This window comes from Protopterus annectens, chromosome 9.part0 (genome assembly GCF_019279795.1).
Source record: "Protopterus annectens isolate FY-2018-M chromosome 9.part0, PAN1.0, whole genome shotgun sequence".
Taxonomy (NCBI): Eukaryota; Metazoa; Chordata; order Ceratodontiformes; family Protopteridae; genus Protopterus; species Protopterus annectens.
Genome location: NC_056743.1, coordinates 649,677,770 through 649,705,039, shown reverse-complemented (window position 1 = coordinate 649,705,039; position 27,270 = coordinate 649,677,770). Strand labels below are relative to the sequence as shown.

The 27,270-nt window shown below is 40.2% G+C and overlaps 1 protein-coding gene across 1 annotated transcript in view; it reads right to left on the bottom strand.

The window, feature by feature from the left end:
• Positions 1-27,270, bottom strand: part of MSH5 (mutS homolog 5) — a 2,353,005-nt gene that overhangs the window by 442,694 nt on the left and 1,883,041 nt on the right. The window lies entirely within an intron of this gene.

Here is a 27,270-nt window from a genome sequence, read left to right as displayed (position 1 = left end):
GCATCCTGTAGGTCCACAGAGTACATCCAATCATCCTTCCTGAACAGAAATAGAATGGACTGAATGGTGACCAACCAAAATTTTCTGTTTCACAAACTGATTCAAGTAACTGAGGGCCCATTTTTCTTTGGCACCAAAAAGAATCTCAACTAGCCTCTGAACTCTTGTTGGTCTGACAAGGTCTCCTGGATGGTTTGCTGGGGAAGAGGCCTCAAAACCCTAGGGTTTTGAAGACCACATTTGCCATGAGGTGACATCCACCTGTTGCTGTTATCCCTCCCACCCCAGAGGAAGGGGGTTATTTCCAGAAGTGTCATGTACATTCAGAACGTTACTCTCTTACTGTAATTTTCATTTAAGGGGAAGTCCTTTTGGAGGTGAAGAAGCAAATACAAAAGGCAAACAAGATTTTGCCATGTTGTTCATTTCTAGTTAGTTTCACATCCAGGCATGGCGATGTAGTGCAGTGCTAGTGTCTGTTAGTCTAGATGAGCCATCTGCCACACATGGATACACTGGAAACAGACTAAAGGGTTGCCAACTGCGGTCATGGCCCTGAGAGGGCTTTGGACAGTTCCCTCAAATCCCTCTGAAATCTTGCCAAGTGTGCAAGGTGGTTTAGCGCACATAAAGAAATGTCAGTAAAGCATAAGTCCACCTTCTGACTCTGTCCAAAGCCCTGGACTTCTTGTCAGGGGAATGGACAGATAAGCTTTCCTCTGACAACTTTTTTCATAGCTGCACAACCATGATAGCATCTACTACAGGCCCCTTGCTCCCATGAGATCTATCTCATGGTGAAACAAAGATTTTGTCAGGCTTACAGAGAATGGGCTCTACCATGTTTAGCTCCTTCCACACCCACTGCAAAACCAAATCAATAAGTTTATCAGCTAGAGGGAACACTCAGGGTATAGATGGGCCATCTCTGAAAGCTTTGAGAAATACAGACTCCTCCTAGGAAGGAAAATCAGTGGGCCATCCTTCCCTTGTTGAAATAATTCCATAATGTCCCCAAATTAAATGTCTTCCAAGGGGAACCTCAGGAACCCTTCCCCTTCCTTGAAATCAGTTTATTTTGTGAGAGACTCCTGTGGGGAGTCTAAATTCCATTCACATGAGTCAAATGCATCACCAGCATCTTCAATCCATTCCAAACTCAGAACTGAAAAAAGCACAGGGGTTCCACTGCAAGCACACAATAAAAAATAGGACAACAGTAAAGTGGTTTAGCCTTTTCATACCAAGACTGTTATGAGACTTCTTCAGAACAATGAGCCAATATAAACTACACCTTAAATAATATCAGTACTTCACATGACTGCTCCAGCCCCTCTTTACTAGAAGATACACAGCAGATCAATTAAAAACTACATTGATTAAAACATTAAAATAAGTGACTACATGAAAATAAACAAAAAATGAGTATAACAAAAAAATACTTGGTCAAATTTTCATTTATTTTAATTTTAAACTCAGTAAAATAAAAGAATAGTCATTAAGCCACAAACTAGTTTTGGCATTGATTTTAAGCTGTCAAAACAACTCACATGCTTCCAATTGTTCACTTCAAATCCCCCCAAATGTATTACCACTTGCTATAAAAATTAAAATAAACATTTGTGAATGGTAAATTGGTTAATATGTCTATAAGGTGCATTATTACAATTGTTTTTCTTTTTATCATATACTTGCTCATACATTTGATTCTTTAAATTATGCTCAGTTGTTCCCAATGTAAAATGCAGGGAAATCTTCACATAGAGCTATATAAACTCCTTCTATTGATCCAGAATTAAAATCCAGTTTTTTATAATAGCCCTGCCCATGAATATAAATCTCATTATCTTCTTTAATATAGGGAAATTGTTTGTACCCTCCACATGTATAGGTCCCTTGTTTTACTCCTGTTACCCTTGTATCACAGTTATTTTTCTCTATGCAATCTTTAAAATACATTCCTTTCTTATAAACACATTTTAGTTTTGTCTCCACCCTTTACTCAAGTAACTTAAAGTAAAAATATCCCAATTTTTTCAATCACTTCTTTTATGGCTAAATGACTTACTATACATCATTACCATGGCCCTATTGAAAGTCCCATTATTTTTATCCATTCATCTTACTACCAACATCACCCCACTTACCTAGTAATGGAGCATATGTCCTTTTTTTCCTTTTCCAGATAACTTCTACTTGAATTTCCCCTAATAATTTCATTGGGTATCCCCTTCTAAATAACATTTTATTTAACACCATTATTTTTTTAAGGAATATTTTCGGAGGCTCTCCTCACCAAGTGAGCCATTTGCCCTTCAACAGGGGATTTCTTTTGGAAAAATGGGTGGCGACTCTTATAATGTAACAGCAAAATGGAATAGGTGGGTTTCCTACAAATATGTTTATATCTAAGGATCCAGATGACATAAGATTTATCACCACTTCCAGGTAACAGAATTTATCAATGGAAACCTTATAAGTAAATTTAAAACCACAGATGGTGGGATTAATATATTTTAAAAATTCATCTAACACTTTTGATCAATTCAAAAATATAAACTTCATCCAGGAACCTTGTATAGAGGTTCCAATAATCCTCTAACTTTGAATTAAAAACAATTTTTTCTCCCATTCCACCATAACAACATTAGTGAAATTGGGAGCACAAACTGCCCTCATAGCCACCCTAGCTTTTTGCTGATAAAATCATTGTCAAAAAACATAAAAATGTCATGTTGTCTTTTTTGTCTGGTTTCAACCTGAGGGTTATCAGATCTGACCCCAGATGCGACGCCAACCTTTTTTTCACAGACTTCTATCCCAGAGCTTCTTCTCATCTACCCACAGTGCACTGCTTCCCCTATCCACCTTGGATCTCGTTTGTAATCTGTAGAGACTGCAGCATGACTGACGAGCTCAGTCACTGCATCCTTTTTGGGTAGCAGTGTTTCTGAGTTTGTTGTCTTCCTCTACCCTTATGTCGTTTCTTAAGTGCAGTTAGTAAGGAGTTAGTGCATTTTTTTCTGACTCAAGTTCTTTTGTTACATTGGGGTGTTTCGTCATGTGTCTGGGCATTTCTGTCAGTGTTTGGCATAAGTGTATCATACACATATGAATTTGAACATATTTATGTATCTTTTGAGAGGCTGGCTTGTGCAAAGGCTGTTGCATTGTAAAAAGATTCAGAATCTGTGCTGCACTGGCATCTGAAAGGATTCTTTTCAGCCAGTAGACCTCCATACTTACGATGAATACAGTTTTGGATGACAGACTTTGCTCACAAAATAGCTGTCACTGAACTGAATTAACTCTGTTATACATAGTGAGCTGCCATTTTGCATATGTACCATCTTTTGCCTGATGCATACCAATGTATGTCTTACATCGTTATTTCTGCACTACATATGAGCAGTTTCCAAGATTCTTTGCTACATTTTACCATACTACAATAATTACCATGTCTAGGAATTCAACCTAAAAAAGAAGTTATGTACTTACCATAATGTTCCATGTGTGTTGTCACTCTCGACCTTTATTCTTACTGATGGGTTGGTGCCGATGTATCGGATCCATCTCGGCCTTTCCAAAAACTCAAGGTCTTCAGCAAAGCTCGTGGGCATCCTTCCCTATGCATAATGCAGTTCCCTAACTTCCTCAGATCTTGTTTGCCCCCATCAACTCATACGAATGAAAAGAAACTCCCTTAATATGCATATATATATATAAAAGTACTACATGTATATACATATATATATGTGTGTGTATATATATATATATATATATATATATATATATGTATGTATATATATATATATATATATATATATATAGATATATATATATATATATATATATATATATATATATATATATACACACATGTATGTGTATATATATATATATATATATATATATATATATATATACACATGTATGTATATATATATATATATATATATATATATATATACACATGTATGTGTATATATATATATATATATATATATATATATATATATATATATATATATATATACACACACACACACATACACATGTATATCTATATATATATATACACACACACACACACACACACACACACACACATATATATATATATATATATATATAGGCCAAGGCAGTATTTCTGAGGCTATGGATATCTGCAAACCCAATAACTACTCAGTCTCCCAGGAGTATCAGAATGGGGGTAGTGCAGGTGGGTTGTGAGATGGACAACACACATGGAATGCTATGGTAAGTACATAACTTCTTTGTCTGTTGTCAATCTCGGCTTTACTCTCACTGATGGGAACGTGTCCCAAGCAATATGAATCTTGGGTGGCTCATGGGAGTATATACCTCAGAACCATAGAACCAAAAGAGGCTCTACTCCTACAGGCCAAATCCATTTTGTAATGAGTAACAAAGGTTTGAGCTTTCACCTACGTAGCTGCAACACAGATGTTATCCACAGGCAACCTTGCTTGAAAAGCTGTAGATGTAGCTTTCAACCTGTTGGAATGAGCTTTAACAGGGAAAGAAAGAGCTCTTTTCTTAGAGTTGTAGATGTAGGATATGCAAAAAGTGAGCCATCTAGACAAAGTAACTTTTGAAACTGATTGACCTTTTCTGATGTCAGAGTAAGATATAAAGAGCTGATCTGATTTCCTAAATTCTGAAGTTCTGTGTAACTAGAAACGTAACGGTCTATGAATATCCAGAAGATGTAGTAAAAATTTTCCCTTGTTTCGGAAATTTGGGAAGAAAACTGGCAGCTCAATAGATTGGTTGAGGTTACTTTCTGACACAACCTTTGGAAGAATGGAAGGAGTAGTGCATAAAGAAACTCTGTCCTTAAGAAAAACTAGGTATAGGGGCTTGATAGATAAAGCTTGCAATTCTGAAACTCTTCTGGCTGAAGTAATAGCCAATAAAAAGAGCATTTTCCAAGCTAGCAATTTCAAATCACATGTGTTCAAAGCTTCAAAGGGAGGACAGATAATATTTGTCAAGATGAAATTCAGATCCCAGGGAGGAGCTGGGATTTTGTACGGAGGTCTTATCATTGTAGTGCCCTTCAAAAAGGCTTTACAAAGCCTGTAAGACAATTGCAGCATCATTTTCTCCTACATGGAAATGTGAAATTGCTGCCAACTGAACTCTAACAGAGGAAGCAGCAGCTCCTTCATGAAAACATTTCACTAAAAATTCTAGAACAGAAGGTATGGGAGCTGAAAAGCGATCTATCTGATTATCACTGGCTCATGTAACAGACCTCATCCATTTACTCATACAATCTTAATGTGGAAGTTTTATGGGAAGATAACAAAATATGTTTGACTGGGGAGGAAAGAAGAGGAAACCTGGCTATCAGCGGAACTGCAGCAGCCAAGCTGTCAGTTTGAGACTGTGTAGGCTGGGATGTACATTCCTGACGGGTGAGACAGAAGGTCTGGAGCAGGGTCCAGAATCCATGGTTTGTCCCAAAGATGAGGTTGAAGCAAGGGAAACTAGATTTGATGAAGTCAATATGGGGCAATCAGGATAATTGTAGTTTCCAACAAACTTGCTTTATGTATCAACTGGGGAATCAAGAGGGATTGGAGAGAAAGCACAGAGGAGTTCTGAAGGCCAATCATGAACAAGTGCATTCCTTGGTGACTCCCCCATAGGAGGGATCAGGGCAAAGTAGTTGCTGCATTTGGCATTGGCAGGTGATGCAAAGAGATCGCAGCAAGGCTGGCTCATTTCCAGAAAATCTCTTCCGCAACTTGCTGATTGAGGGACCACTCATGTGGTCAAAAAATGTCCCTGCTTAATTTGTCTGCAGTAACACTGGATTGCCCTAGGATGTGCATTGCAATCAGAAAATGGTTGGAGGCCGTCACCCATTGCCAAACCCTTAGAGCTTTTCACAAAAAAGGTAATACGATCTATTCCCCCCTTGTTTATGTACCAGACCACTAACAGACTGTCTGACTGAATTGCTATCATTCCCAGAGGGAGTGTGTCTTGAAATGTTTGCAACACTAAGAGCACCATTCTCATCTCTAGGATGTTTATGTCCAAATGAGCCTCGTGATCCTGCTAGATGCCTTGAACTGTCTTCCTGAGATAATGTCCCCCAACCCTATCTGGGAAACGTCAGTGATCACTGTGACTTGGGGCTGAGGAGGAATTAAGGCACAGCCTTGGGATACTAAGGGAGAATGAATCCACCCCATTGGAGATCCCTTTTGCAGAAGTTGGCTATGAGGATTTTGACATCAGAAGATCTAGGATTGACCATTGAGTGGACAGTAACTATTGAAGAATCCTCATGCAGATGAGCTAGGGGAATAAGTACGATAGATGCTGCCATCTTTCCTAGTACCTGAAGAACAAGTTTTGCAGAGGCATTAATTGGCATTTTAGAATCTCTATTTAAACCTGTGCATTTTTTACTGTGGTGTCTGATGAAGCAACTTCGGTTGTGAAAGCGCTTACCACTTTGTACTTTGCTGTGATTAAACGTTTTGCTGTGTGTTATCTTGGTGCATTTTTTACTTTTTACCTTTCATTAAGTTTTGCAGAGGGTCATGTCTTCCTGATATAATCGTTTTACATGAAGGTGAAGAATAAGGACTCTGTCTTGAGGGAGTCTTGCTATCAATGTAGTTGTATTTATTTCTGCTCCTGTGACTATTAAATTTTGACATGGCTCTAGAGCAGATTTGTTGTAATTTATGGCAATGCCTAGTAAGGAACAAAGCCGAAGAGTATAATCCCTGGCTTGTAGCAGAAGATGCCTGGTCGAGGAGAGTAAGAGCCAGTTGACCAGATACGGAAACACCTGAAATCCTCAATGTCTCATGTGAGCCGCCAGTATTGCCATGCATTTGGTGAACACTCTGAGAGCTGTAGTAAGGCCAAAGGACAGAGATAGAAACTGGAAGTGACTGGCTCCCAGACAGAAGTGCAAGTACCTTCTGGAGTACCTTTTCACTCGAATGTGGTGGTACGCATCCTGAAGGTCCATAGAGCACATCCTACTGTCTTTTCCAGGAATGGAAGAATCAAATGCAGTGTCATCATCCGGGACCTGGTCTTTTTGATGGATTTGTTCGGATTGCTGATGTCCAAAATGGGTCTCCAGTCTTTCAGGAGTGCTGGAAGGGTCTACCAAAGAAAGATTCTCTGGAACCCTGATTCTGCAGGCCTCCCCTGCTGCGAGGACAGCGTCTCCCATTATTGTTCCACCCCCCTCCTGCCTCTGGGGGAACTTCCACCTTGTGTGCCCTGGAAAGACCTTTGTGATTTCCTGAACCACATTTTCCCACTTCCTCTTTGACCCTTAGAGAATGGTCTGATAGGTGTTCGTATAAATTCATGTAACCAAACAGTTTATATATATGCACTGTATTTATATGACCATAGGTTTTAATTCATTCAGATATTTTAAATGTTTATGCACACGCACTTTCACAGTCATGTTTTTAATTTAATTTTAATATTCATGAGGCTTGTTGGTTCATAGGTTTATTTTGAATGTCTTTGGGGGATTTACATTGGTTGGAGGGTTGGTAATTCAATATATATAGAGTAATTAAATGGTAGTACATTGTCTGATGAAGTCCAAGTGGATTGGATGAAAACGCTGGTATATTGTCTTGTGCAACTGCGTTTATGTGTATGGTCTGTGGAGTTGGTTTATTAAAAGATTTGAAGTGGACTCGTGGTTTGCAGTCTCCTTTGGCTTACAGCACTTGTTCGGTTTTTTGTGGGTACTTTCAAGTGCTTCCAGTTGTTTTATTGGTGTTTCGTGAGTCTTTCTGGGCCAAGGGAAACTTTTTCAAATAGAGAAAAAGGACAGCAATGAGTTCGGAAGCATCGGAGGAGCTCGGCCAATCAAGGAAGTTGATTGGGCAGTTGACCGAGCTCATAGATTTACTCACTCCCCTTTGCCACAAGATGTTAGTGAGTCAAACTAAGTTAGGTTGCGAAGAAACTGTGCTCGAGGAGGTACAACAGCCTAACAGTAGAAGCAAACGGAAGAGGCAGCTTATGGGCGAAGAAGATGACGCCGGCGACTTTTCCGAGGGCTCAGCAACTAATTTCAATCCTCTACTTACTCCTAACATTCTGGGTGTCGAATCTGAAGGGACTGAAGTGATTAATGAGCGTCGTGGAACAGCTGCAGGGGCTCAACGGAAGAAACCGACTCGTACGGATTTAAGCAAAGGTACTGATTGTTCTAACCATATCAGCACTAGAGACTGGTTGAATAAGAATATAGACTTTGGTATGGATACACATGTTGGTTTGGACAGACAAGAAGGAGAGACTTATGTGGTTAAAATTGATAAACTCAAAGGCCTTATGACTAGGTTCAAAACTTTACATATAGAAAATGCATACTTATTAGAATGCTTAAAAAGGAAATTGTTCCAAAAGGTCTTCGTATTTGTAAGTATCCAAACAATGTTACCAGTGGTTCTATTTTTCATAAAAACTTGCTCAAGGTTTTTAATCAATGTGGTTTAGATGTTATTAAATTAATAATAGAAGAAAATGAAAGAAATATTAAGTGTTTGACTAAAGACATTGATGAAATGGATGGAGCTATTAAAAATGACCTAATATTTAGTATTAAGGAAGAGAAGCAACAATATTATAATATTAGGCATGAAATTGATGAAAAATGTAATGTGGTTATGCAACGTAAAATAGGTAAATTACACAGGGACATCATGGAATATGAAAATGGGACTAACTATCCAGAACCCAATTTGTCTAAAAAGAATGTTAACAATTTTGTTAATAATAGGAAATGGAATAAACCCATTTACAGTCATTCAGATTTTCAGAATGATCTTACCTATGACCAAGATTTCCCTCCTTTAGTAAGGGAAACAGAAGTATACAGGCCTCACAATTATAGGGAAAATTTTTACAGGAGGGGGGGGGAGAAGGGGGAGGGGGAGGTATTGATCAACACCCTCTCTTCAAATAGCCCGAATTTGGACAGAAATGAAGTATATGATATTAATGTTGTAAATAAGGTTATTCATACATATAAGGATTTTTCAATTTACAATTATGGTAATTTTGATGTTAAGGTTAACCATTTCAAATTACTTAGTAAAGGTTTTAAATTTATTCCTAGTTCAAAGGGTGACACCGCCACCACAATTCTGGATACCAAGTTGTTTATGCGAAGAATAAATTTGAGTGTTCTGGCAAGCAACAATGGTTATAGTAGTGATAATAGAGTTACAAAATTGAAAAAGAAATCTACTTTCAATCCACCCTTGTTACCCCAGTTAAGAAACTTTGAAAGAATTTTGGAAGAAGGGATCAGAACTGAACATAACAACAAAAATAGGAAGATATATGATAATAACTTGAATAAAGACGAAAAAGAGGCATTAATGGAATTAATTAATGAGGACACTATCAGAGTGATGAAACCTGATAAGGGGGGTGTCATAATGGACAATATAATCTATGAGGGAAAGATGAACATGATACTAAGAGATGAAACAAAATATTCAGTGGTCTCAAAAAATGAGGTAAATGTGGCATATTTTCGAATAGATAATATGTTGAATGACTTTGTGTTAGAAAAGGTGTTAAAACCTGAACTACACAAGTTTTTAACAGTAGCAAAACCTAGGATGGCCACTATGTTCGGAATCCCGAAAGTCCATAAAAATGTGATGGACCCACCCCTAAGACCCATAGTTACTGCAGGAGGGTCAAAAACAGAACCCCTAGCAAAATACATAGATATTACAACCAAGCATATATGGACAAGTAATAGAGTGATATTGAAAGACTCATGGGATTTTTTAAAACAATTAACACCTGAATGTTATAGCACCGACCTATTATTCATAACTATAGACATAGTGGATCTTTTTTCCTGCATACCACATACTAGAGGAATGAAGTGGTTTGAGGAATGTGTATTTTTGGACAAAACTATGACACAAGAAGATAAGATTTTATCAGTGGCACTCATGGACACCGTCTTAAAATACAATTTTTTGTTATTTGATGGTGAATACTTTCAACAGAGGACTGGGGTGTCTATGGGTGCAGCATGTGCACCAACATATGCCAACATAGTTTTGTCCAAATGGGAAGAAAAATATATATTAAAATCAGAGTTTAAGAAGGAATGGATCTTGTACAAAAGATTCCTAGATGATATAGTTATTTTTTGGATAGGGGGGCAAGAAAGATTCAAGGAATTTCTTGAATATATTGGTAAAACTACTAATTTCCTTAAATTTACACACAATGTCAATCATGAGGTTCTACAATATCTGGACATTGAATTGGTTAAAAATAACACGCTGAAGTCATTTTCATCCAGGGTATATAGGAAAAAAACCTATGTCAATTCTTATTTGCATTATGCAAGTGCGCATCCCCTACACTGCAAGCGTAATATAGTTAAAGGGCAGTTTGTGAGGGGATCAAGGATGACTACCCTGGATGAAGACTTTTTGGTCGAATGTGATACATTGCAGAAAATGTTCATTGAAAGGGGATACCCAGTGAAATTTGTAAATGACATTAGAAGGGAAGTGGAAATAGGTAGGGCAGACAGATTTAAACCAATTATGGGTAGGATTGAATTTAAAACAACAAGAGAAGAAAATAAGGATAGGGTGACTGAGGAAAACCAGTACCATAAAAATCTCATAATTGAGTACAACAGTTATAATATGGGAATAAGAAACATTTTAAGTAAAGAATGGGACAAATTTGCTGCTTTAACAGATATAGAAGGAATTAATAGCTTTAAACCGAAGATTATTTTAGAAATTCAAGAAGTATAAAAATATGTTGGAAAACAAAAGGATATGGATTATAGGAAGAATGATGTGTTGAGAAAAAAAGTAGGAACGTATAAATGTGGCCGGTGCAATCAATGTTCATATATTAGTAATAAGAGTGAGATATTTATAGATAGTAGAAATATGTTAATTAAGAGTAAAGCCAAATATAGTTGTGATACAAAAGGGGTGGTCTATCTGGCAACTTGTGATAAGTGTCCTTCATATTACGTGGGAAAAACAGAAAGGGAACTAAAGAAAAGAATTTATGAACACGTATATGATATGCAAAAAGGGAAAGAGACTAGTGCCTTATTCAAACATAGTAAAGAATGTAGAGGATGCAAATTTTATTTTTTTGTGTTACAACAGGTGGAAAAGGATATAAGGGGTGGTATCTGGGAAGAGATCTTGGAGAGTAAGGAATTGTGGTGGCAGGTGTACCAGGAGACTAGTAAAAAACCAGGGATAAATGATTATTTGAGTATATCATCCTTATTAAAAATAAGGGCTAATAAAATTTAGTAGTTTTTAAATAGAATAGAATGTGACAGGATTTGATGTGTGATATATGTTTATTTATTTATGTAATTATATTCAAGTAAAGTATTTATATTTAAACAGTATAACAGTGAGGTTTTAACTTATTTTTGTATAAAGGAAGTGGTTTTATGTGTTCATGGAATGTTATGTGCAATACCGATTTATGACAGTAGAGGGAGTTGTTTTATTATGTTTAAATATATTAGTAAGCACAAGCACTTTGTTTAACAATGTTCGTATAAATTCATGTAACCAAACAGTTTATATATATGCACTGTATTTATATGACCATAGGTTTTAATTCATTTAGATATTTTAAATGTTTATGCACACGCACTTTCACAGTCATGTTTTTAATTTAATTTTAATATTCATGAGGCTTGTTGGTTCATAGGTTTATTTTGAATGTCTTTGGGGGATTTACATTGGTTGGAGGGTTGGTAATTCAATATATATAGAGTAATTAAATGGTAGTACATTGTCTGATGAAGTCCAAGTGGATTGGATGAAAACGCTGGTATATTGTCTTGTGCAACTGCGTTTATGTGTATGGTCTGTGGAGTTGGTTTATTAAAAGATTTGAAGTGGACTCGTGGTTTGCAGTCTCCTTTGGCTTACAGCACTTGTTCGGTTTTTTGTGGGTACTTTCAAGTGCTTCCAGTTGTTTTATTGGTGTTTCCCAGACAGAAGTGCAAGTACCTTCTGGAGTGCCTTTTCACTCGAATGTGGTGGTACGCATCCTGAAGGTCCATAGAGCACATCCTACTGTCTTTTCCAGGAATGGAAGAATCAAATGCAGTGTCATCATCCGGGACCTGGTCTTTTTGATGGATTTGTTCGGATTGCTGATGTCCAAAATGGGTCTCCAGTCTTTCAGGAGTGCTGGAAGGGTCTACCAAAGAAAGATTCTCTGGAACCCTGATTCTGCAGGCCTCCCCTGCTGCGAGGACAGCGTCTCCCATTATTGTTCCACCCCCCTCCTGCCTCTGGGGGAACTTCCACCTTGTGTGCCCTGGAAAGACCTTTGTGATTTCCTGAACCACATTTTCCCACTTCCTCTTTGACCCTTAGAGAATGGTCTGATAGGTGTGTAAAAATGTACTCCATTGGCAAATAAGGTCTTACCTTCCTGCTCACACCTGATAAGCATTTCTTTAACTTTAGGTCCAAAGAAGGATGAACCATCAAAGGGTGCATTAATGAAGGAAGACTTGAAAGGCTCTGCGAAATCATAAAGGTGCATCCAGGCCTGCATCCTGACAGATGCCTGAACCTGCCACTCTAATCGCACCATCTGCTGCATATGAAATAAGTCTCATGGATGACTTGACTACAAAATTGAGGGTGGCGAGCTGTGCATTGACTTTATCTGCCCCCGCGTCAGATACAGCTCCTTGGAGGGAGTCTGAAAGTTCCTTTAACAGGTCTGTTGTCTTTGTGTTAGGACATGAATAAATGAGTCTTCGTGGGTTCTGTTCAAGCAACTTTATTTTATACAAACACATCACTATAGAGGCTTACTGACTATAACTTAAGTAACTTATATACAAACTAACAACTGTGATCATGCATGCTCAGTTTCTGGCTGCTACTACAAAATGGCACTAGGGATCGCACGTGTCTGGAATTTATACATACAGCCTCGCATGCTTCTTAAAGATATAGTACACACATTTTACATTCTGATCTACATCCTCCCTCTTTGAGAAAAAGATCATGCAATTTGTCATGAGATTATTTGGCATGCAGAAATCACAGGTAATCTATAGACATGCATTACACAATACTAAGTACACAGATATATTACAATCAAGTCCATGTTCTTGCGTATTTCACACTAGGCTTAGAAACTCATCCATATCATGTGACATAAAACTGGGAATTAGATTTAGCCACTGAGACAGTTTCTGCAAAATGATTGACCTGTGGAATGCTCGAATCACTTTCTGGAACAGAATTAGACTGAACACATGCTGGTCTAGAAACATTGTCTGACTCATTCTTTGATTTAGAGTTTGCATCACAGATACAATGTTGTGACCTCAATAATGACGAGACTGGTACAGGAAGAAGATGTCTGCAATTCCTCCTATACTCCACACCCTTGGAATCTACCAAATAGGATCTCAGCTCGGCACAGATGCCTGTAATCTGTCCTATTCTATCAAAACCTTTTGTCATCTGGATTCGTGCCATCTCTCCTTCCCTCAACAGACAAAGTAATCCACTCGATCTGTCGTAACTAGATTTCTAGATATTGCACTTCTTAAACAATTGAGTCTTGATGGTTTTATTGTTCTTAGGTTTAGGCTGCAACAAACTTGAAGAAATAGGTAGCATAGTTCTAGTTCATCTGGAAAGTATTCTTTGAGCAGGTGAGCCAAGAATATCATCACGGGGTATGTTTATGAGATTAAGCAAATTCAAGAATACATTGGTATCGTCACACTTTGACTTTTCAAGTAATTGCTTTGTGCTCTGTACTGCATAATCAGCTAGACTATTGGATTGAGGATATTGAGGACTACTAGTGACATGTACAAAGTCCCATTCTTCTGCAAATTTCTGAAACAACTGGCTAGTGCATTGAGTACCATTGTCAGAAAAGCATTTGTGTGGACTACCATGAACTGAGAAATGATGTTTCAACTTAGTAATAATAGTAGCTGAGGTTAAGTTTGGTAGCAGATCAATCTCAAACCAGTTTTGAATAAGAGACTACCAAAACGAAGTAGTGTTGATTTTTCTACTCAAATATATCAATTGCTATGGTAAGCCAAGGTAGTTCAGGAATTGGACTTAGTTGAAGTGTTTCATTTTGCAAATGCGGTCTAGTACTATTGCATACTGAACAAAAAGAACTATCAATGTTTTTTGATAATGAAGGCCAAAATACAAATTCTCTTGCTCTTGTCTTACTGGATGATGAACCTGGGTGACCACAATGTAAAATATGAATACATTCTTATTGTAAGGAAGCAGGAACAACAATTTTAAGACCTTTGAAAATAATGCCATCTTCCAACAATTCATCTCTGTAAGGAAAATACTTTTGCACCTCAGTTGATGCACTAGATTGCTTTGACGGCCATCCGACATTAATGTAGTGATTGAGCTTTTGTGAAATTGGATCAGTCAGTATGATCTCTTAACTCATCAAGTCTAGTGGTGGAACAATTATGCACTGACATCACATCAAAGTCAACATCTCAGCATCAAGCTGTTCTGTTGTACTTCTTGGCGATCTGGATAGGGTATCAGCCAGATAGAGCAATTTGCCTTTAGAGTAGACCATTTTGAAATTATACTTTTGCAATTTGAACATCATTCTTTGTAATCTTGCTGGAGTGGATTGCATAGGCTTTTTGAGAATAATAACTAGAGGTTGATGATCAGTTTCAATTGGAATAGCTCGACCACAAATATAATCGTGTAACTTGGAATATGCAAATACTATTGCCAAAAGCTCTTTTTCAAGTTGAGCATACTGCATCTCAGTTGAGTTAGTGTTTTAGGTGCATATGCTACTGTTCTGCCCTCTTGAAGAATAATTGCGCCTCAGCCAAATTTTGAAGCATGACAAGAAAGAATAACTGGTTTGTTCACAACATAGTATCTTAATGTAGATGGGGTGGCAATTTTCTGCTTAAGGTCATCAAATGCCTTCTGATGATGTTCCAACCATGACCATGCTACATTTTTGTGTGTTAGCTCTCAAAGGTGCTGTCAGCTCACTGAAATCTGGTATAAATTTGCCTAAATAGTTGACCATGCCCAGAAAACGCTGTAAACCTTGTACATTGTCTGGTGCTGACATCTCTAGAATAGCTGCTTGCTTGGTTGGGTCATGTCTCAAGCCTGTACTTGTAAACAAATGTCCTAGGTACGTAACTCCTGGAAGTCTGAATTTGCAATTCAGAGTATTGAGCTTTAAGTTTATTTTACGTGCTCTGTCTAGAACTTTCTTGAGGTTTCTGTCATGCTCTGCTTCACCACTGTCTCCAATTAATAGATCTACTATTATGGCACAAGGATAACCTGGAAAAGTTTGCTTTATTGCACGCTGAAATACTTCATTTGCAGAATTTATTCCAAATGGCATCCTTAGGAATCTGTATCCGCCAAATGGAGTACCATAAGTAGTTAAGAAATGAGACTTTACGATCAAGCAACACTTAGCAAAATGAACTTTTTGCATCCAAAATAGAAAATACAGTGGCATTTGGTATTTGAGCTGCAACTTCTTCAACTGTGCACATTGGATGATATGGTCGTTTTAATGCTTTGTTCAAATCTCTTGCGTCAATGCATATTCTGATTTCATCTGAGCCTTTTTTTTATGAGCGGCTACCATGGACGATACCCGTTCAGTTGGTTCTGTGACTGGACAAATCACACCTTGCTGCACCATTTTATCCAAATGAGCTTTAACTTTATCTTGCATAGCTATCAGAACTCTTCTTCCTTGTCTAACAACTGGAATGATTTCTGTGTCTAACCATGTAATACACAAATGGAAGTTTATCCAATTTATCATCGAAAACATCAGCATACTCTGAGAAAATGGTTTTGAAAAAACTGGAACTTGGAAGTGCACACACATGATGAACTTCTTTGGCAAAACAAAGCAGATTCATTCTTAAACTACTTTTGACACCCAGTAAAGATTGCACTGGATGTCTGACTACGTAGAATAACAAGTTGTAACAGTTTTCAGCCAGATAACATGAAAGTATTACTGAACCTTCGGTTTGAATTTCTTCACCTCCATAAGCAACAAGTCTCACACTACTGGTTATACTGAGTTGCTTGATAGTTCTCACGCTTGCAAATATGTCTGCTGATATAACATTACATTTTGACCCAGTGCCTACTTTGAGCTCTGTGGATTTTCCATTAATCTGGAACGTACAAAACACTTTGCTGATTGCTAATAAGTTTATTGCATCATTTCTTTCTCCAAGCACTGATACACCATCTACATAGACAGCTGACTGTTTCGGCTCTACTTCATCAATTTGCTTTTTTGTGTGACCTTTCTTTACAACTGAGTGAGGCTTACTTGATTTGCAAAATGTTTGGAAATGGTCCCATTTTTTACACTTGTATCATTGCTGACCAAATGCTAAGCACTTCTCTCTTTTAGGCTCATTATTTCACCACAACTGCGACAGTTAACAATAAAGCTAGATTTGGGTTTTGCTGATTTGTATTGTATTGCACTAAGCTGTGGGTGGAGCTTGCACTTTTTCTGGAACTTGCTAGAAAACCTTGTGGCTTCTTTGGGAACCCTGCAGCTGCCATGTGCTTAGGCCGGTTCTTGTTTGTCATGTGCTGCCTACTATTAATGTTTGCTCTGGAGCTCACTGAAACCATGCTCTTGTCACTTGCAAGCATACTCGTATATCTTTCTGTCACCTCATGGATCTGACAAATCTCTGTTGCTTTGCTCAATGTTAAATCACTGTTATAAAGCAAAATCTTTCTTACAGCAGCACTATTAATACCACATACAGGCCTGCCCTTTATCAGCTCATCTTTTAAATCACCAAACCGACACATTTTAGCTCTGTTTCTCAAGTCAGTTATATAAGCTGCAAACATTTCCCCTGGTTTCCTGATCTCTTAAATCAAATGCCTCTCTAATGTAATATTCGTCTGGGGGTTTCACATTTCTCTAAACTTGTGCTTCAAACACTCAGGGTCTTCCCTTGATTTAGCTTGCACAACAATATGGCAATCTGCACCCTTCTCCTTCATACACTGAGCATGCATGCATAAATGAACACACTCTTTCTATAGCCTCAGACCCTGCTAGGTTTAGCAAAATGAATGCCCTGGTATATGCATCTCTATCTGCATAAGCTGCTTGTACAAAAATATTATACTCTAGCTCAAATATTCTCCAATTCTCTGCAATATTCTGATCAAACACAAGTGGTTGGGCTTTTCGAAATCCATCTGCCTTATTAACACATACCAGTGAAGGACCTTGCAAATAGGCACGAATACACAAACACACACATGAGCATAAGTTACTGGCATAAACAGTACTTGCCCAATGCCTTTGTGCTCTGAACTTATATTTTCTTTCGTTAAGCTTACCGGAATTATGTGAATGAACAAACTCGTAGTATTTTCAAATAACTGGACCTTGCGAAATAAACTTATTGGGCATTTTGATACTTTGCTGAACCTTGCAAAATAAATTCTTGGACTTCTCAATACTTTCCTGTATTTTGCAAAATAATTTTCTCGGGCTCTCAATGCTTTATGGAACTTTGCAAGATAACTTTGGCTTTTCAGTGTTTTATGGAATCTTTTATCGGTAAAGGCAGAAATGCTAAAGTCATTTACCATCACTTGCTATACTTTTGGAAATTTATCGGCAAAGGTAGAAATGCTTACGTAATATGCCATCACTTGTTATGCTTCCGAAATTTTATCAGTAAAGGTAGGAATACTAAGGTCATTTATCAACATCACTTGCTAAAATCATCACTTTAAGAAACATTAGAGAAATTTACAATCCAACTGAGTAATATAATACTCTTGTAATGTTGTCTTTTGCAAGAAAATACCTCTTACCAATGCAAGAAACATATCAAGCAACTGTACAATGTGAATAAATTGAACACCTGTTGCCCAAACCTCAGTAGCTTTTGCAGTAATTGTAGTTTGCGAATAGCTGCATACAGCACACTGAAATGTCCTCAAAATGGCTGCACCTCGCTAGGCAACTTGTTACAGTACAAGAAGCAGTCTGTAATGGGGGCACTTTGCGAATAGACACCCCAAGCACTAGAACTTTTCTTCAAAATAACTATGCTTTGACTGGACTGCATGAAATAGTTGCACTTTGCACACAATGAACTCTTTGAAATACATGCACAGTAATAAGCAGACACTGTAAGCACTTTTACAAACACTGAGATACTTCAACTAACTTTAATTATGCCCTTGATACAATATGAAGTTGTAGTTATGCCCAAACACAGCACTTTTCCGAAACACATACAGTCACCTTGCTTTATTTTTGCTTAATGTGCCCTTTTCTTCTTATATTCGTTTTGCTCGTTTAAGCCCTTTTCATGCCCAATGTACATTTCTTGTGCTCGTTTTACTCTATAGATGCCCAACTTTGCCTTAAACACGCTCGTTTTTTGTTTTACTGTTAATCGTTTCTTCCAATACTTTTATCTTAAACATTTTCTTTAGCTAACAACATTTTCTGTACTTTCTGCTTGCCTGATAATGCTGTTTGTGCCCTTGTGATGCATCTTTTTGCCTTATTTCGCATTGAGTAAATAATTTGTATTATTTCTAATTACCTTTGATTTTTTTCTGGTTATGTATGTATTCTTTTCTCTGTTATCTTTACATCTCATGTCTCCATATATTCTTCTCTCTTCCATCCAGGTTCTGACACCATGTCGCTTTCGTGTTAGGACACAAACAAACAAGTCTTCATGGGTTCTGTTCAAGCAGCCTTATTTTATACAAACACATCACTATAGAGGCTTACTGACTATAACTTAAGTAACTTATATGCAAACTAACAATTGCGATTATGCATGCTCACTCTCTGGCTGCTTCTACAAAATGGCACTAGGGATTGCACGTGTCTGGAATTTATACATGCACACACAGCCTTGCATGCTTCTTAAAGATATAGCACACACACACTTTACACTGCTCTACGAGGTCCCTCTGTAGTCCCGTGAAATGGGTAAGGTAATTCAGTGACCGCAAGGTAAAGGTCACTGACGAAATGACAAGCTTCCCATACCTATTCATAGTCCTGGAATCCTTATTTGGAGGATGGATAGAGGAATTGGTCTTAAACAGCTTTTTTTGTGGCCGTGCCACAACCATGGCATCAAATGCTACACCTTTCGCTAAAAATGCCTTATCCTTTGGAGCTGTGATGTATTTATTTGGCCTCCTAGGAAGAGGTTCTATAGAATCCAGGGTCTCCCAAGCCTTCCAATAGATTAACTCAATAAGCTCATTGGAAGGAGGGGTCATCCAAGAGATTGAAGGGCATGACCCAAGGCCTTCAGGTATACTGACTCCTTGGCCAATGGGAACATGGACTACCAGTCACTGTTCTGCTTTCAAATTTCTATGATGTCTCCAAAGGAGACATCTACAGGTAGTGATCATGGGGACCCTTCTGCATCATCGAGGTTGGTGTCAGACATGATGGACTCTTCTGGGGAGTCAAGATGCTTCCTCTGACATGTACTCTTCTGAGGGAATTCCTCTGTGGGGTACTCTGGGAAAGTTTTGGAAGAGGGGGGAGTCCCCTGGGGGACATCCTGAGGCCAGGGATCTCTGTGGTCCTGTCAACAGGTGTGAGAAGACAAAGACACCTGCACCAAGGTGGAAGAAAGATCCAATGAAGACTATGTCTTGGACTGGAAAGTAGTCATCACCCAGCTCATGACTTCAAAGACAGTCTTGCCCCTGCTCCGAAGAACTACCCAGATTCGACAAACAGGTTGCCAGAGCCAATGGAATCTCCAGAGCAGATGCTAGCAGCTCGAAGCCAAAGTAGGAGCTGAACTCATCAGCGCCAAGGCCCCCAGAAGTAGGGTCAGATCTGAAGAGATCTGGGCAGGCTCCATAGACCCAACTGGAGAGTGTCTGCTCCCAGAGGTTTCCTACTCCAACCAAGCAGAAACGCTCTGGGCAGATACTGGATCTGAGGAGCCAAGGGGTCCCAGACCTGATACAGGACACAAGCTGGATATCAGAATCTTCTGGCTCCGAAACTAAGGGATGGATCGAAGGAGGAATAGGCGCCGATGGGGAAGTGTGTCTCTGATCTCATTCCTTTGGGTTCAGATTCAATAATAGCTTGGCCAAGGGAGGTTTCTAACAGTCTCTGCACCATTCTAGCCACATCTTCATCAGAGAGACTCCTGGTCGACTGCGTAGAAAGGAAAGGAGATCTGGATCTTGCTAATAATGGAGAAGGGAGCCAAGAAGAGATCGGCTCTGATATTGGAACTCAGAGGGCAAAGTAGACTTCGGAGCCGAAGGCTCAGATAATGTTGTCTTCAGAGCAGAATGTTCCATTTGCTCCAGCAGAGTCTTGTACCCAGTAGTTGTTGACTGCTCTGATGGTTCCATTGGACCAGATAACTTTGGTGGTTCCTGTTTCAGCTCCAAAGATGAATTCAGAGCCGGAGAAGGATGTTTCAATGATTTTTCAAATTTCTCAGATTTTCAGGATGACAATGTGGGTGAAATACCCTCAGAAAAAGGGTTTTTTTAACAACCCTTTCAGAGCCAATTTGTTCTTGCACACCATGAGCGCGTTCTGATTAAAGGCGTGACATATCTAACAAGATTTTTGTAGATGTAGATGCCCCAAACAGTACGCACATAATGTGTGCAAGTCACTAAGGGGCATATTTTTATCACACTGCTCACATTTTTCAAGGCCAAGAGGCTTCCCTTCTTTTTGAGACATCCTAAAATCTACAAGGAAGGAAAGTACAGACTCTCTAACACCAACAGCCCTCTAAAAATTGACAGACTCAAGAAAGAAAGAAAAACATTTTTTTTGTTGTTAAATAATTGAAGGAAAAGAAAAGGGGGGGCCCTCTAAGTAAAAAAAGAAGTTATGTACTCACCATAATGTTCCATGTTTGTTGTCCATGATCTCGTCTTCTTTCTTGCTTGTTTCCGACTGGGCCACATTTTAAAGCTCAAAAGCTGCCAGTGGCTCAAGGCTAGACCCTATCTCAACATGCCTAGTGAGAGCTACCCAGATCTCATTTGTGATAACCCATAACACTAGACTAAACATATATATTACAATTCATCAGGTAGGAAGGGAATCATAGCACATATACTCAAATACCAGATAATTCCTCTCAGTCCTTCAGGAAGGGGGAAGGGGGGGATTATGGACAACAAAAATGGAACGTTATGATTAGTACATAACTTCTTTATGTTATGTTGTCCCTATCTCACCTTCATTCTTGCTTGTTGGGACAGCATCTCCAGCACCTTCTTTCTTGGGTGGCTCAAGGGAATAAACTCTTCAGAACAGTGGAACCAAAGGATGCCCTATTTCGGGAGTCCACATCTACCTTGTAATGAGTGATGAAGGTATGAGGATTAACCCAAGTAGCTACCGCACAAACTGAGTCCAAAGGCAGTCTGGTCTGAAATGCAGTAGAGGTAGATAATGCTCTAGTGGAATGCCCTCAAAATTTTCCTGGCAGTTGTTTGTGCTGTGAGCTATAAACAGAAGTGATGGTATCTGCAAGCCATTTCAGTAAGGTTACTTTTGAGACTGAAGTACCCTTTCTGTTTTCTGAAAATTATATAAACAATTGGTCAGATTTTCTGAATTTTTTTGTCCTGTGCAAGTAGAAATTAACTGCTTATGTACATCCATTTGGTGGAGTTTATACACTGCATCATTGCTATGATTAGGGAAGAAAATGGGAAGTTATATTAATTGATTTAAATTTGACTCAGAACAAATGTTTGGTAGGAAGGAGGGATTGGTTCTGACAGAAACTCTGTCTTTGTAAAAAAATTAAATAAGGGGGCTGAATGGAGAGAGCTTGTAATTCTAATACCCTCCTAGCTGAGGTAATGGTAGTCAAGAAGATTTTTTTCCAAGTCAAGAACTTCAGTGAACAAGTAGCAGCCAGTTCAAAAGGAGGGAGAATCAAGGAGGCTAGAACTAAGTTTAGATCCCAAGAAGAAGGTGGCTCTCTTATTGGGGGTCTCAAGAGGATAGTACCTTTCAGGAAAGCTTTGCATAACCTGTGGGGCATAACATTGGAACCCATTTCTCTGAACATAACTGGAAATAGCAGCCAGCTGAACTCAAATGGTGGCTGCAGCTGCCCCTTGGTTAAAAGTCTCAGTTAGGAATTCCAGCATCTTCGAAATGGGTACAGTAAAGGGGTCAATATGATTTTTGGCTGCTCAACAAGAGAACCTCTTCCATTTGCTAGCATAAATCTTTCTTGTTGTAGATTTGTGAGAATTGATCAAAATGTGTCATACTGCTGGGGAAACGTCAGGAAGCCTGGCTAAAATGGGAAGTGGAGAAACCAAGCTGTCAGCTTGAGGGTCTGAATAGAAGGGTGGAGTGTTCCTGACTGATGCACCAGGAGATCTGGAACTGGGTCCAGGATTCAAGGCTCCTTCTGGAGATGGGGCCATAGGAAGGAGAACCAAATTTGACAAGGCCAGTAAGGAGCAATGAGGATTAGCTTGCAACCCAGCGATTTTGTTTTATGAAGAACTTTGGGTATTAGAGGAAACGGGAGGAAAGCATAAAGAAGTCCCGGGGGCCAATTGTGAGCAAGTGCATCCCTGGGTAACTGTCCCGGTTGGGGGACCAGGGCAAAATAGCTGCTGCATAAGGTCACAGCAAGGCTGGCCCCACTTGCAAAAGATTTGATTTGCAATTTTCCTGCTTCAGGGACTACTCGTGTGGCATCAGAATTGCCCTGCTTAGCTTGTCCGCTATCATGGTGGATCTCCCCAGAATGTGTGTTGCAATCAGAAAACGCTGAGACGACACCACCCACTGCCATACTCTTAGAGCCTCTCGACACAAGGGGTAAGATCTGGTTCCACCCTGCTTGTTGCTGTACCACACTACAGACATCTTGTCTGTCTGAATTGCAATTGTCACCATAGTTAGAGAGCCCTGAAGTGCTTGCAATGCCAGAAGCACCACTCTCATCTCCAGGATGTTGATGTGCAAATGGTACTCGTGTTGCTGCCAAGTTCCTTGAACAGTATGTCCCAGATAATGCCCCCACTCTATATAAAAAGCATCCGTGATCACTGTGGCTACTGGTTGGGGAAGGATGAATGGCCTGCCTATCGTTATGTGCGTAGACTGAAGTCACTATTGTAAATCCTTTTTGCAGGTCCCCGTGATGAGAATCTTGTGTGACATGGGTAGATTCTGCATGGACAACTGAGCAAATAGAAGCCACTGCAATATCCTCATATGGAAGCGTGCCAAGGGAACTAGTGTTATTGCTGTTGCCATTGAGCCTAGCACTTTGAGAACAAATCTTGCCTGAATCTTCTTTCTACTGATCAAGACTGACACCTGATGTTGTATGGTAGACACTCTCTCCTAAGGCAATTTTGCTATCGTGTCTTTTGTATTTAAATCTGCTCCTATAAATGTAATATGTCAACAGGGCAACAAGGCAGATTTTTCATAGTTTATAGTGATGCCTAACTCTGAGCAGAGACTAACTGTGGTGTCCCTTGCAATGATTATTTGATGCTCGGTGGTGGCGGTAAGGAGCAAGTTGTCTAGATATGGAAACACCCAGAATCCTAGAAGCCGCAGGTGAGCTGTAACTACTGCCATGCATTTGGTGAACACTCTGGGGGCTGTAGTGAGACCAAAGGGCAGTGCTCTGAACTGGTAATGACTGGCTCCCAGCTGGAAGTGTAGATATCTTCTGGATTGCCTGTCCATCTTGATGTGGTAGTATGCATCCTGGAGATCGATGGAGCACATCCAATTGTCCTTTTCCAGAAAGGGAAGAATGGACTGCAGTGTCACCATCTGGAACTTTGTTTTCTTGACAGACTTGTTCAGTCTGCTGAGATTCAAAATGGGTCTCCAGTCTCCTGTTTTCTTTGGAACTAAAAAGAACCTTGACTAAGTTCTGGATCTGATTTGGTCTGCGGGGACTTCTTGGATGGCTCGTTTTTCTAGCAACCTTTGAACTTCTAGGTTTGCTTGATCCCGTAGACTGGGTGGCACATCTGGGACTGACTTTCGTTTTCTGGGAAGAGGTGGCATGGAGAAAGGAATGCTGTATCCCCTGGATATTATCAACTGTATGTAGGTAAGTGTCTTTTGTGATGCTTTACCAGGCCTTCTGGGTACAGTGACAATCTGCCCCCAACTGCCTCCAGAGGTGGACAGGTGGGCTTCCTTTCAGGAGCGCTAGAAAGGCCTACCAGAGAATGCATCTTTGTTGCCCTGATTCTGCGGACCCTCTCAGCTGCTAGGGCGGTGTCTCCTGTTATTGTTTCCCCCTCTGCCCCTGGGGGAAATGTCACCACATGCATCAGGCGAAGCTCCCTGAGATTTCCAGAACCACATTTTCCCACCTTTTTGACCTTTGGGATAAGGTCTAGTAGGCACAGAGAAACATACCCCCATGGCAGAGAGAGTTTTGCCATCTTGATCACACCTGGTAAGAACCTCTTTTACCTTGGGCCCGAACAATGATGAGCCATCAAATGGGGCATTGGTAAAGGAGAACTTGAAGGGCTCCACGAACTCGCAAAGGCGCATCCAGGAATGTCTCCATAATGCAATTCCTGTGCCTATTGCCCTGCTCTCTCCATAGGCTGCTTAAGAGATGAGCCGCATGGAGGTGTTGACTATAGAAGACAAGGTCGCAAGCTGGGAAGCAGTCTTGTCTGAAGCTCCCACAGCTGTAGCATCCTGAAGAGTATCTCCCAGCTCTTTGAGGAGATCCCTCTGGAGATGAGTGAAATGGGACAAATAATTCAGTGATCTAAGAGTAAAGGCCGCTGATGAAAACAAACGCTTCCCGTATCTGTCCATCGTACAGGACTCCTTGTTCGGCGGATGGACAGAAAAAGTTTCTGCTAATTCCTTATTTGTGGGTGCCGCAACCACCATAGCATCAACTGGAACACCTTTAGTCTGGAAAAGCTTGTCCTCTGGTGCTATGATAAACTTATTGTGCTTCCTCGGAACCGGTTCCATATATTCTGGAGAGCTCCACGCCTTTCGACTGACCACCCCCAGCAGTTGGTTGAAAGGAGGAGACACCCAACAAGTGGAGGGTCAGAAGCCAAATGTCTCCAGGTACACGGACTTGTCTTCAGAAGGGGAAATGAATTTCAAGCTACTCCTCTGTTTGAGGATTTCCAGGATGTCTGAAAATGAGACATCCTCTGAGAGGGACCATGGGGACCCTTCTGAGTCCTCCAAGTCCATGTCTGATGTGAGAGACTCGAAGGAGTCTAAATGCTTCCTCTTACAACTCCTCTTCCAAAGGGACCTCTTCAGAGGAGTACTCTGGGGAGGTTTCAGAAGGGGGGGGGTCACCTGAGGGAGCATCCTGGGGCATTGGTTCCCTACGCTTTGGATGGAGGGAGGGTGTTGAGATAGACACCAGCCCCGAAGAGGACGGAGCAGCTGAAGCTGAGGGTAGAGCAGTCTGGGAGGACAGCACACTCCTCCCCACCTCGAAGGCATCACAATCCCGGCCCAAGAGAGTCTCTGGCTCCGAAGAGCCTTGAGATGTCCCCCGCACCAAGGGCAAAGGCTCCAAGGCTGATGTGGGCACCAAACTCACCTATGCTGAAGCCCCGAGTTGGAGAGTAGAATCTGACAAGGGTCCGATCTTGCTCTCTCCCTCCGGAACCGAAGAGGGAGTGTCGGCCCCCAGATCCCTCAATAAAAGGTGGTATCGATGAGATCGGAGCAGATGTCAGAACCGAGAGATCAGTGGTTTTTGGATCTGACGGTTCCACCACAATGACTTCCATGCACTCCGAACTAAGATGAGTCGAAGGAGGAATCGATGACAAAGAAGGTTGGGCAGTCGGCTCCACGTCCATATGGGCTGGGTTTGATAAAATTTTGCCAAGACTAGAGTCCTAAGTAACCTCTTCACCACCCTCTCCACATCATCTGAAAGGCTCCTGGATGATCGAGAGGAATGGATGGATGAGTAATGATGTCACAGACTGGAGCAGTGGAGACTGTGGTACAGAATGCACTGGCTCCAAGGAGGGAGACCTGTTTTTTTTTTTGGCTCCTGGTCAGTTCCGAAGACACTGAAGGAAATGAAGGTGATTGTATCTTGGACTGGACTGACTTCGGATCTGACAAACGTGTTTGCTGATCTTGTCCCTTCGATGGTTTCGAGCAGGGAGCTAATGAAGATGCTTTCTTGGAGGGCCTATCAGATCTGCCAGCCTGATTCCCTTCCACAAATTCCTCAAAAGGCCCTTTAAGTAACCCTCGCAGAATCAACTTATTTTTATGCTCCTGTAGGACCCTAGAGCTAAATTCATGACAAATGGAGCAAGAGTCCTGGAGCTGAATGGCTCCCAGGCAGTACACGCAACTAGTATGACTATCAGTCAATGACGACATCTGCGTGCAGGAATCACATTTCTGAATCCAGAAAGCTTGGATTCTTTTGGCGACTCCTTGGACATGTCTGACATACAAAAGGGTAACTACACAACTGCCAACAACAGTAACAGAGAAGAAAAACGGCCCAAACAGACTGAGAAGGCAAGTTTTTTTTTTTTTATTTTTTTAAGGAAAAAACAGGAGGAACGGAAGGAGGAGAGTCTCTAAGTTAAACGACAGTTCCTCCGACCGAGGAGATCCCTCTAACTTAAATAGCGAACTCCTCTGGAAAAAGGGGAGTAAAAAGGGAAAAAGCCCTCTAAAACAGGCTGAAAATAAAAGAGAAAATGAATCCTCTAATTAAAACAGATTCATAGGGACTAATGAAAGGGGGATTAGTAGGCCTGAGAGGGGAAAACAACAGCCTCAAAAGCAAATGGAAAAAATAGGGTGATAGACACTAAGCACACAAACAGTTAGAAGCTCCTAACTACAATGGATAATTACAACTAAGAAATATCAAGATTCTTTACAAAATAAGGAGAAAAAAATACAACTTAGCCGGAGCGCCAGTCGCAAGACAATCCCGAAGCTTCAAGCTGCAAATGTGATCTGGGTAACTCTCGCTAGGCATGTTGGGATAGGGTCTAGCCTCAAGCCAATGGCAGCTCTCGAGCTTTAGACTGCGGCCGAGTCAGAGCAGACTATTGGCTCCAAACCCCAACAAGCAAGAATGAAGGCGAGATAGGGACA